The sequence below is a fragment of the Marmota marmota genome, unplaced genomic scaffold, assembly GCF_001458135.2.
Source record: "Marmota marmota marmota unplaced genomic scaffold, marMar, whole genome shotgun sequence".
Lineage (NCBI taxonomy): Eukaryota > Metazoa > Chordata > Mammalia > Rodentia > Sciuridae > Marmota > Marmota marmota.
The window spans coordinates 38767922-38780581 of record NW_026000016.1 but is presented as its reverse complement, the minus strand read 5'-3'; the positions used below and the strand labels follow the sequence as shown (position 1 = coordinate 38780581).

Genomic DNA, 12660 nt, shown 5'->3' with positions numbered 1-12660 from the left:
AAAAAAAAAAAAAAAAAAAAAAAAAAAAAAAAAAAGTGCAGGCCAAACTAAACAGAGCTGAGGGTTAAACACACTTCATGGGCCACTGGCTAAGAACAGTCAAAAGATCACAAAGACAGCTTCTATTTCATTCTATAAATGATGCTGAGTTTTAAAGTCCTAAATATCTTATTTTGAGCCCAGCACGGTGCCCAAAAAATAACATGGGGGGAAAATGAGAAGGAGAGGGAACCTGTTTGTAAAATATATACACACGAACCGGCTGAACCCGGTACCCGCGCTGTGCTACCACAATGTGTTCAAATGCAGAACGTGGGGAAGGTTGCTGCCAAGGCAGCAGCTTCTCCCTCCTGACCCAGCGCTGGATGCTGAGTCACAGCTACTTACGTGACTGATGCAAGTTCCAGCCAGAGTGGGGGAGGATGCCGGAAGCTGAGCCCCAAGCGTCCATCTTCTAGCCTCTGGGAATGCTGGTTTCAGGGTTCCAGGCAATGAGGAAGAACTCACTTGGTGAAAGGGGGCCTAGAAGGCCTTTTTGAAAAAAGGGGAACGTCCTGCCCTCAAGACAGTCCCAGACCATTGTTGTGTGGACTGAAAGGGCTGCCCAGCTTCCTGTCAGTCTCAACTCCAACCCAGACCCAGTGTCCTGGACATTTTGTCTTTAGCTGTCAGAGAAGGGCCTGCTGCCAACTAGCTGCGGTTAATGAATCAGAGGAAAGGGTGATAAAATGAAGGATATGTGTGTTGAGGGACCATGGGTGGAGGAACATGGCTGGCTGGCCTGAAGCCCCCAGAAGAAGCGGTCAGCATTCAGGCACCACCTTATGTCCTAGGCCCTAAATCCTAAAGTGGGAACAGCATCCTTTAGAGGTGGTGGGCCCCCTCAAGTGCCGACTCAGGTAACAGGGAGAGAAGTCACAGCCTTCCAAAGCCCCAGTGGACCCAGTATCAGCTCTTTGGGCTTCCCCTGGGTCACAGGTACAGAAGCCCATGTTCCTAGGCAATTGAACTCCTTGAAAGTCAGTTTTTCTATCCTTTCCTCCAAATTACTGACCAAAACCTGGGTCTCAAAAGCTCCCAGACTCTGTACAGGGCAGGGAGGGCCTGGGTCGGGATGGCTGGATGGAGAGGATGCTCCCTATTTGTCCTGCCTCTGGGGTAACACGGGAAATGGGGGCAGCTGGAGACAGTGGGGAGATAGGGGAGGAGGAAGGATGGAGTGAAGGCTGGAGCACGGAGTTCCAGGTTCCCCTGGCAGATGGGAGGATGGGCACAGCCCTGAACTACTTTCAAGGAAGCTATTGCACTCCATGAGAGGAAAAGTGAGCACGCCTATGGTCTATCACACATACACAATGCCCACCACACAGTTCACCGGCCCAAACCAATGTGGTCCAAAGAAAAACCACGAACGCCACTCCCTTGTCATCTACTTGGCTCTGTTAGGACAGACTCGGAAGTGTAACTTCAGCCTCGGGGGAGATCTGACTTTGGAGGTTAGTGCAGAGATGCCCCAGAGCCCAGCTTCCCAACCCCCGGCAGGAAGACCTGGTCACCCCTCCTTCAGCTGCCACGAAGTAACAGACACAGTGTCCTACCAGGTGCCACGCTTACAGGACCTCATGTCTGCTCACTGGGTCCCAGGAGCTCCTCCAGTGGTCTATGCTCCTCCCTGGGAGGACAGAGCATCTCAGAGTACTGAGCACTTCACCAAGTCAGACGCCCTCCCCGGAGCACATCCTGAAGTGGGCACCAGGAAGCCAGGGCGCATCCACTAACCACTGAATGGCAGTTCTACCCAGTACCTGGGCACACACCTGGCAGAGCACATGGTCCGGGCACACCCTATGACGTGAGGTGGTTCCACTTCCCTAGCTGGGGGAGGGAGGCTGAGCCGGAACGGAGGTAAGTCCAAGTCCAAAGCCATCTGCAAGTCTGTGCTCTCTCCTCTTCCCCTTCAGCTGGCTCAGCTGTGGCTGTACCTACATTGCTATTCCAGCCTCATTCTGTTATCAGGACCTCTGTCTGCCAGTCTCAAGAACAGTGAGTAGCAGGAGGCAGGAGTAGGAGGAGGGGAGAAGAGTGGAGAGGAGGGAGGGAAAGAGGGAGGGAGGGAAAGAGGGAGGGAGGGAGGGAGGAAGNGCCCCCTTTGCATTTTGGTTCCTTCCCCCCTGGACTCGGGGTGGCAGAGTGAGTGGGCTGAGTAGGGGCAGGCGCCCAGGTACCCAGCCAACTGGGTTCTCGCCCGGCTCCATCTCGGGCCTGGCACACTCCCTCAGGCCGTTACCCGACATGCCCTTCTCCTTGTCAGGGAGGCCTCGCCTCTTGGTTTTCAAAGTTTTATGAACAGTATTGTTTGTTGTCCAGCAGATTAAATTCTTTGGAGGCTGGGGCGGGGGGGTGGGAAGCAGGGAGGAGGAAAAGAGAGAAGGAAAGAAAAATACAAATAACTTCTATTAGGAGTCAAATGATTAAATGAATTCCTTTTTGAACACAAAGTTCACCTGTATTGGAGAGTGGCCAGTGGCCAGAGTGATGTCCCCTTGCTCTCTGTGCCATCCTCTTTGGCCCTTCTTACCTTGCAGGGTGACATGTGGTCTGAGACTTCCAAGGCTGCTACTCAGGGTTCAAGCTGAAAAAAATAACAGCTAATAAGGTTTGGGGGAGTATGTTGGGCTGTGGGGCCAGCTGGCCCTAGCAAGGACACCTGCATCTCATTTCCTCAGGCATCTGGGTGACTCAGACCAGGACTTTGGGAAGGGCATCTATAGGCAGCTGCCCTTGCCCCAACCCTGAGTTTTTTTCTTTTTTTTTGCCATGAGTTTGTAGTTTATTTACATGTGAAATCAAAGTCACACATTCACTGATACCAAGACACTGGAAAACTGCCCCAAAGAAGTAACATAACTGCATAGACAAACACAGATGGCTCTCTATATCCGAGGTTCTACATCCCTAGATTCCAACCACAGATCGAAAAAAGTGTGTGTGTATGTGTGTGTGTAATACATATATGCATACATACATAAAACTGCATTTTTACCATACACATACAAGCTTTCCCCTTGTCATTATTCCCTAAAACAACACAACAACCATTTACACAGCACTGACAATGTATTAGGCATTGTAAGTAATCTAGAGACAATGTGCATAGGTTAAATGCAAACACTATGCCATTTTACAGAAGAGATCTGAGTATGTGCAGGTTTTGGTATCCAATCCCCCACAGACACTTAGGGACGACTGTATTCACAAATGCCTAAGAAATAAAACAGAGTGTGGAATAAGACAGAAAGCAAACAGTCAATATGAAACAAGCATTATTTTAAAGACAGACAGGACACCCCCCCCTCCAACTTTCCCCAGTCCATTAGGCCTCTTTAAAAAAAAAAAAAAAAATCTTCATTTTTATTTATTTTTATGTGGTGCTGAGGATCGAACCCAGGGCCTCGCACATGCTAAGCAGCGCTCTACCACTGAGCCACAACCCAGTCCCAGGCCTCTTTTTTTTTTTTTTAATTATTATTTTAATTTGAGAAGGGTCTCTAAGTTACTGAGACTGGCCTCAAATTTGCAATCCTCCTGCCTCAGCCTCTCAAATTGCTGGAATTATAGGTGTGCACCACAACACCTAACTCCTGTCAGGCCTTTTGATGCTAAAACTGTACCTGGCAATAACACAAAAGGATATATAATTTTCCATATTTAAATACAACTCTCATTGAGGCATCACCTGATTTCAGACTTTGGGTTACGGCTAACTAGTATGCAAGTCGGTAGCATCAAAGGCAATGCCTGTGGCTCCTGCACTATGGCCAGCTCTAAGGTACTCCTCTCCCATCTTCTTCTACCTTCATGCTAGTAAACCCTGTCTGGCCCCGCTCCCCCCAACCCCTACAATGCCTATCCAAGGGCTAGGAACCATCTGCAGGGGTGGGCAGTGACGAAGGGCAGTGATGACAAATACAGAATTAGGGCCGCTCAGGGCTCTTTCCTGGAAGGGATCTGGAGTTCCAGGTTCCATTCCCACGCCGTCTCCTCCACCCTCCAAGCCCCCGCATCCCCGCCCTGGCTTAGGGCTGCCTGGAAACAGAAGGGGAAACATGGAGAGTGGGGCCAAGGACCCAGCTCTGGATCCTAGTACCTGAACCTTCTTCAGGTTGCTTCAGGGATGGATTTGACCTGTCAAAGACATCCAGTCTCCCCACCTCAGACAGGTTTCATCTTCCCTTGGGAACCCTGGGCAAGGTGAGGCACGGCTCTCCCTACCACCTTCCCTGCGGCAGGTTTGGATGGTCCTTTTTTCTGTCTTCCAGGTGAACAGAAAGAACCAGGTCCAACACAACAAATCTTCACACACAAGGCTACTGAAGACTTCTACCACCAAAACAGCTCCCCTGTGCTTTCTGGACAGCTGTTACCAGACATACGCTCGCAGCCCTGTCCAACCTCAATCATTCTAAGGGAGCATTACCAAAAAAAAACTAAACCATTCTGATGAAATTCATTGCAAATAAGGATAAACTCTTCTTCACTCCTTCATATAAGTTCTGGGTCTATTCCAATGAAGGTCACTCAGAGTTCTAAATGGCCAAGAAGTCATTACAGTCCAATTACTCTGCCTCAGCAACCCTGGACAGAATTGGGGGCTAGGCTCAGAACTCAAGGAAACCCAATCCCAGGACTTCTCTAGCCTACCCTCTTCTGCATGGGTAAGACATACTTTCTCAAGTCAATCAAGACACATTCAGAGTTGGAGCCAGTGTGTCTAGTGTCTGACTTTAAGTTGTATATTTAGCCAGTGCTTCCAGCAGGTGCTGTACAAACAGGTAACATACACACAACATGCATGCTGGGCAAAGCTCTGGGCATCCCTTACAAATCTGTTGGAAAAAAATTACAAAGATTCCACAGCAAGGCCTCATCTCTAAGTGAGCGACAGCAGCAGAAACAGGTCTGTATGCACATGCATGAAATGCTCTACAAAGGTATCAGAATGGTTTCAAGCACCACGTATTCCAGAAGCTTCCACATGTAGAAAACCTCTCCAGGCACACATGATAATTGGCTGACTTCCCAGCTAAGAAGTACAAGCCAGCTCTCCCAAGAGCTCCAAGAAGTTAAAAAAAAAATCAGAGAATAGGAGAATATGAACAGTCTGAGATTTCCTTTTACTCTCACACATATAGAGAAGCAAAGGACCTAAGGGATCAAAGTACACTGTCCACTCCTCTACTCCTACCCCCAACCCATTTCCCTGGTCAGATCCCAGGGAAATGACAGCTAGAGTCAGAGGAGGTGGGTGGGAGACTCCAAGTAAGCAGGTACAAGCAGTCAGGTCTTGGCAGGCCTCTGCCTGGCTCAGTTTCATCAATGACAGGCTAGTGCCACCTACCCGCACAGGGTTGCATGAGGACCAAGTGAGCCAGCAAATTTGAAAAGAACCATGTACGAGTGATATGATGGTTACTAATCATTTCCTTCCCCTCCCGCCTGTGTCCTAGCCCAAATCCCTGTCACTATACCATACTAAGGGAGGGAGGGACAAGCTCACAGTAATTGTTAATCCCAGGTAAATGCCTGGTGAAGTGGCAAGCAGACAGTGTCTTGGAGAAATGTAGCTATTTTTATAATTCTGCATCCTGTTCAGTAGATTGCACAACGTGCCCCTCAGCTCCAGGGGTTCTTACCCACAGCGCCTTGGAGACGTGCTTGATGTCTGTCTGGGACTGAGGCTGCCATGCAGCAGCTAAGCCAGAGTCCCAACCACTCCCGGCTGCTGTTCGCTGTGCCTGGGGCCCTGGGCCTGCCTTCATGTGTTTTATTTTAGCTCTTTTTAAGAATGATTCAAGATTTAAAAACCAAAAAGGAACTGGCAGTTCTGAGATCTTCATTTCTTAGTTTTGTTATTACCTTTTCTTCATCTTTCTCTCTTTTTTTTTTAAATTTAGTTTTTAATTGAGGGCCTTAAACAACCACATGAAAAAAAGAAAGCTAAATACCAAGGAAAACCTCTTGACACAGGGGGAGGAGCCTGGAACAGATACCCTCCTGGAGTGCACAGCCCCACACCACCTAGGACTTAGGGACAAACAGGACCCAGCATCTCCCCTGTAGAATGGTCTCTTAAGCCAGCCCTGCTCAGCACAGCAAGCCCCACCAGCAGCTCCCACGTCCCCCTTGTCCCTCTTCTCCCGCAAGCCTCTCAGCAGCAGTCCTGTCTATCCTCTGTCACGGGGGAGGGGGGGGACATGGATGGAACTGCATCAATCACCTTGACTCCATCTCTAGCCCTTCCCTCCTCCTTCTGGAAAGTCCTTCAAACCCGATCTCTACCCACCCACGCTAATTCATGCCAGCAGCGCCTCTTTGCAATGGGGATTCTGACTGCTATCAGGTCTTCAAGATCCCTCTTCCCCCTTCTTTCTTTCATGGTGACTCAGGTCTCCATTTCCTGATCCCGAGTTTCTGACTAAGCAACACCTCTATGAGCATCCAGGAAAGGACCCGTGGTAAAAGAGTTGGAATCTCTGCTTTAACACCCTCACGTAAGGAATCTGAGGGCTCCCCCCTCACCCCCGCCATTGGCTAAAGTGAATGAGTTCTGTCAACAAAGCCAGGACGAGAATGCAGGTCTGCTAACTCCTCTGCACCAAGCAGTGTAAACACCATTTCCCCTGACCTGCCTCTTTCCCAAGCTCCCCATCACTCTACCTCATCCCTGGCAACTTCAGACCCCTGGCAACTTCAGGCCCCTGGCAACGGATGGCAGCTTCCTTGGTCTGGGTTGGTCAGGCACCAAGGGCCAAGGAGAGGAAGCCCAGAGTTTGACTCACAGTGGGCCCAGCAGCTGCTTCCCCCAAGTGACCAAGGCCTGAGCCCAGGAGCTGCATGCCCTGCACACATGCCCTCCAACCTACTCAGCCTCTCAAGACACAAAGCAAACCCAGGCAATCTAACACAAGGCAACGTCTCCTCTGCCGGCGCCTGTCCCTTGCTGGTCACGATCATCAGCTCCAGGAACCACGCGTCCTGGCAGAGGGGCTGTGCCTCCTGCAGGCACATATTTGACCAGTGACTCGGCAAAGACCTGACCCAAATGTTCCCTGTGCTGCATGGACAAGAGAGGCACGATGACCAGGCTTAGACACAGAAGCCAGCTGGCACCGGAGAGGATGGGAGACAGAAAGCCAGGGATGGCCGTGGCAAATGGAAAAACCTCATTCACTGGTGACGTCTACTCACACCTAGACTCCTAATTCATTACATGTTCCTGTAAGCTATGGGGGCCTTGGGAGGATGCTTCTATTGGGAAGAAAAGGGATTAGTATCTCTATCAATCTCAACCTCTGGAGGAAAGTTCAACCGGCATGGCTTCCCAGGAAGCTGAGGTCCTTCCGTCTTTCCATCCCCTCCTATCATCTGGACCCCCTTATTGTGTGTGCTGCCCTGTTCCTTCACCCTCACACAATCTCTATATTGTGCATACATTTTTGTAAACTATATATATTTTTAAATTTTTTAACTAATGATCTCTCTCCCCACTAGAATCCATGTTCCCCAAGAATAAAAACTCGGTTTGTTGACTCTGCAACCCAGCACCTAGCACAGCCCCAGCATCTAGGAGAAGCTCCATACACATTTGGTAAGGAACGTATTTGCCTTGCTCAGTCCTGCTGGTCCCTGGGTACCAAAGGCTGTCTGCGTCTGCCTGGCCTCTCCAAAAGGGAACATACAGAGCCACCCCTGGGGAGGGTCCTTGGGTGACTGCCTTTCACTCTGGTTCATATTAATTCTCTGAGGGTCTTAGCTCACAGAAATATTTGACTCTGGAAAACCAGGGTGAGGAGAAACTATAGGTTTTGGAATCAGAAGTGCTGGATTTAAATTTAAACAACCCCACTCACCAAATGTGTGAGCTTGGTTAAGTCACTTAATCACAGTTCCTTTAACTGTAAAAGGGAAATAATGCCTACGTCACATGGTTGTTCTGAAGATGAAATCAGATAAGCAAATGACCCTTAACAAAGGTCAGATTCCTTTCCCTGGATGGTAGGCAGGAACTGAGAACTCGGATGCATCTCATACCTTCATGCCTCGTGACGGACCCAACCTGGTACCACACCATCCATGGCGCCAGGTGTTCAAGATGGGAACCCTTCATAGGGAACACACATCTGTCCTGGGCCATGGCAGGCATCTCTGGATGAGCACTGGACTTGTCCTCCCACATCTTTCTGGTCCTGTTCTTGTGATACAACCGTGTATAGCCACTGCGCCATGAGGCTGTCTTCATCCCTGCGCTGGCACTCCACCCACCCTACACAAGCTTCACACTGCAGCACCAGGCTCTGCAGAGACCATGAGGCCCTGGGGGTGTTCTCTGGCTCGATCAGCCCATGAACAGCTCCGGTGGAAGGAGCCAGCAGGGAGCCAAACCCAGTCTATGCTTTCCTCATAGCCACTGCAAGTCCCAGAAAAGCAAAGCAAAACGAGTGCCTCCCACAGACAGCCGGCTGGTGGAAAAGGGTGGTATCTCTTACATATCTCAGAGGGAAGCCACACATCCAAAAAAAGTGACCAATACAAGGTACAGTTCCTCTCTAAAGCTGTGGCTGCAGCTTCAGGGGCACTCAAGCCAGGGGACAGAGCCAACATATGCATTAAACAATTCACAGCCCTGACAGGACTAGGAGTCAATGGAATACAGAAGGTGCTGACCAATCAGGGGCCTTGGCAGGGTCCCGCCCGCACAACTCCCAGCCAAGCCACGCCACCTCCGCTCCAGTGCTCTGTTAACCTCTGCTGGATCCCGGATGCAAGGGCCCCTGCCTCCTAGCTCTCAGACCTCAGGGACTCAAAGGTCAAGAAAAAGTGCCTCTCTCTCAAGGGGTGCCACTTGTCCTGCTTGTGTGACTGGCAACACACAACGCCCTCCATCATGGGAGCAGAAGGCAGCCAGGCTGGTAAACAGGAAGCCAAGCATTAGATGAGAGATCAAAATAGGAAAATGAGCTGGGAAGCACCGACCCCAATTCACCGAGACAACAACCGGAGCAAAACCAACCCTGGTTTTCCCAGTCAAGCAAGGGCAGGGCTGTGAATGGGGGCAGAGGTCACCCAGAGCCAGGCCTGGGGACACGCTGCGCATGTGCAAGCAGAGTCTCCCAAGCACAGCCAGCAGGTATGTCTGGCCCCAGTCTTACAGCCAACGCTAGTCAGACTCTAGACTACACATCTTGAGGGACTAGCTCACCCTCCTCTCCTCCCTGGCTGCACAGAGCCTCTTCACTTGTGCTCCAGCCCCAACACACCCAGTCATCTCACAACCCGCTGCTGAACTTGTCAAATTCTTTGAAGGAAGAGACTGAGAGCCCTCGCTTGGGGAAGGTCTCAGGCTGCTCACAGTTAACTCAGAGATTTGTCTCAAGGGGGAGGACAGAAGATGAAGCACTGTGAGGATTCACCAGCCTTCGCCAGCCTTCCCTGGAAGGTGGTGGGAGTGGTGCAGAGAGAGGGAGGCACTCACACTCTTAAGACCAAGCAGAGAGAGGTGACAGGGATGGGAGCCCACGGGTGCCTCATAAAATTACGCAGCACCATTCCTTTTATCTTTAGACCCCAGACAAACCTGCTCTTAGATAGCTCTAGCTGGACAAGAACCCTACAGTAAACCCTTCCTGGTGACAGGGAAAGCACCTACAGTCGGCTCTTGGCACTCTCTGTATGTGACCGCCCTCCTGTTCTGCAGGCGGTCATCACTTTCCATCACTATTGCTAGTGCTGTGGCCAGCAACAGCGAGGCAGAGAAAAGGCCTAGAAGAAAAAAGTGATCCATTCAAAGGGAACCCCAAAAGTAAGGGAAGAGCCCTGAAGCCCACTGCTCAGGCTGGTCTACACTCCAGACCAGCCCTGGACTAAGCCCGTCAAGGCTAAGGTCACCCACTCAGATGACGGGGGAAAGCAAGTCCAAGGTCCCTGTAGTTCTAGAGCCAATGAGGGATCAAACCCCAACTCTCACATGGGACGTCAGAGGGCCAAGAGTGGTTTCTGTCCACTTACTATGGAAGCCCTGACTGCTCTGCCACCACCACACCCAGAAATGCTACCCAGCTACCTCCCACAGATCTAGCATCCGGGTCACTTCAGCTGGCTGCCCTTCCCCCAGCCCCTTGCTGGTTACTAACCTCATTCACAGAAAAGGCAGGCGGAGGAAAATAGAAAGAAGAGAGCAATTGTTTAAGAGAGTCTGAATGGAGACATCTGAGGATCCCCCCCACTGAATAGGGAAAATGGTCTTCATGGGAAGGGAAGGAGGTTAGGGGAAGGCCCGGGAGCAGTCAACCTGACTTACCTGGAAGGCTGGCATGGGGTTAGATCCTGTTTTCCTTGCTGTTTCTGGTTTCCAAGAGCAGTCTGGTGGTGACTCCCTGACAAGACTGGGATCATGTCACATTGGTCACACTTGTGGCTCGACAGCATCTATGAGAGGAAAGAGGAGACTATCCTACCCACCCTGCCCTAAGTCACCCAGCAAGACATGCTCATTCGCCACGCAGCTACCCCCTGAGTACGGCAGACCCCACTCCCCGTGACTGAGTGGGTATGGGAACGAGAGCAGACAGCAGACACGGCTCCGGGGAAGGGAGGCAAGTGTGGTCTTATATGTCCTAAGAAAATCATAGGAAGGAGGAGGAAGGGGTGGAGGAAGGCAGGAGGTCCAAGAAAAGGAAGAGAGAGGTCAAAAGACATCCTTGGGCAAAGCAAGGCAAACAGGATACCAAGAGGAGAAGCCGGAGGCTGGTCGTTGACGCAGGGCATGCTGCCTTCAGCCACGTCATCCCTCCACCCCAAGCCTCTCCTCCAAGCCCGGCATCCACCAGAGAAGTACCAGCCCCTCCTGGCCCTCATCCCACATTAGCACTCTCATCCGGCATGACCTTTGAATCCATCAGCGTCTAAAACAGGGGAAAGGAGAGTAAGCTTGGCAGCCCTGGACCCGAGGCAGATACGCGCGCACACACACCTTCCTGGAATAAAAGGCCCTTGGAGATGGCCCACACTCTCTATGTTCCAGTTCTCCGATAGAAGTGCTCCTCTCCCGCAGGGGAGGGCAGACACGTCTGATAAGAACTGCTTAGCACAATGCTATATATAGTCTAGGTTCCTACCAGCCTGAGATTTGGAGCTAGAACTTGGCAGAGAACCATGCTAGGTGCTGGCAAGGGCCATCCTCCTGCAGCCAGCCAATCAGGAGCCTCACCTCTCAGCCAGGGGCAGTGAGGACACTCAGGGTCCTTCCATGCAGCCCATTAACATTCTGCGCAGAGGACAAAGGCTGTTGGCTCCATTTTAGGGAAAATTGACTTCTCCCAAATGTGAGGGGGATGTGTGGAGGCTGAACAGCACATTCCGGGATCTCTGCAGGTCTCTAGTAGCACTAGAAAAAATCTGGTCCTCTCTTCTAGAGGACTAAGGGTGGGGGTGCGCAGGAAAAGAATGAAGAAGGTAGAGCAGCTGGCTGGGCTCAATAAACATCTATCCACTTGCAATGTTCAAAGAAATAAAAGAATGTAAAAAAAAAATTACAGCAATACTTACCACAGAGAGCAGGACTGCCAGGCTTCATGTGTGTGTACGTGTGCTCCAAATAAAATGCAAGCGAGCCATCCAGCAGTATGATGCTGTCCTGGGAACACCAGCACCATCCTCAGCTGAGCCAGTCACCAAGAGGTTGTCACCAGCTCACAAGCCAAGCTGCACTCTCCTGAATTCTCTGTGGGAAAGTAGACAAAGGTAGGCAGGCTGACTCAGCTTGCAGGGCCAATCAAGCAATGAACTGTAGAGATCCCAACTAGAGTCCTATCTGGGGTTTGTATGTGGCCCTTAGGACCATGGTCCTCAGCTGTTGGCCACGGTTTCATGACAAAAACAAGACAACAATGGACAAAATGACATGGGTCCGTCATCTTAGAGAAAGGCCAGTACCAGTGGGCATGGCAGAGTCTGACCTAGGAGGCCCTCCCATCACCTGCTTGAGAAAATGGACCTGAAAGGCAACAGAGATCTCTGAAGCACAGAATCCAGGGCCTTATCATGTGCGCAGCTCAGGACACAGAAATATGAGATGCATAAGGTTCCAACTCCCACGTACACACAGTCCTTTTGGGTCAAGATGTGCTCTACTCAGGCACAAGAAGACATGGTGCAAGGGGGCTTGTGGCCACCTTTGCACTCCGGGTGGGGGGATGGCCGGCCCCCAACCGCTGCCCAGCTCTGATGTGAGCTCAGTCATGTTTCCCCACTCCTGTTGGCTCTCGAGGCTCAGTAGCCACTCGCCTGAGATCTCAAATGAGTCACCCTGGAAGGTCCTCGGGGAGAGAAGGTATTCTGCGACAAATGTCAGCACTAGTATCAGCCATGAGAAAGCATGAGACTGAAAAATGGCATAGGAAAAAGGAAGGAGGGAGCTCCAGGCCAGGATGTCTGTCCCTCAGTCTCAAACCCCAGTTATCTGCTCCTCTGCCCCTAGGCTGGTTGAAGGTGGCAGAGGACAGAAAGGGGATAATGGTCTGGCCAGGATTCAGTGGCCGTGAAGGTGCATCTTGTCTCTTGTTCCCAAGAAGGCATGGCGGGCGGGCGGGGCGGGGCGGGGGG

The 12660-nt window shown here is 51.1% G+C and overlaps 3 long non-coding RNA genes across 7 annotated transcripts in view; 1 reads left to right on the top strand and 2 right to left on the bottom strand.

Moving 5' to 3' along the window:
• LOC125618501 overlaps positions 1 to 1782 on the bottom strand; it is a 5623-nt gene extending 3841 nt beyond the window's left edge. The window contains exon 1 of the long non-coding RNA XR_007349823.1: positions 388 to 1782. This is a non-coding gene — a long non-coding RNA (uncharacterized LOC125618501). The remainder of the gene's footprint in view (positions 1 to 387) is intronic.
• Positions 1783 to 1929: 147 nt separating this feature from the next.
• LOC125618503 lies at positions 1930 to 4541 on the top strand. Its single transcript, XR_007349825.1, has 2 exons — positions 1930 to 2043; positions 4320 to 4541. It is a non-coding gene; the product is annotated as an uncharacterized LOC125618503 (long non-coding RNA).
• The window catches only part of LOC125618500, a 16371-nt gene continuing 5859 nt past the window's right edge, over positions 2149 to 12660 (bottom strand). For 2 of the 5 annotated variants that reach the window (XR_007349820.1, XR_007349818.1), the window contains 2 exons: positions 10358 to 11779; positions 2395 to 2632 (listed from right to left, as the gene is read on the bottom strand). This is a non-coding gene — a long non-coding RNA (uncharacterized LOC125618500). The other 3 variants (XR_007349821.1, XR_007349822.1, XR_007349819.1) reach the window with 3 other exon arrangements.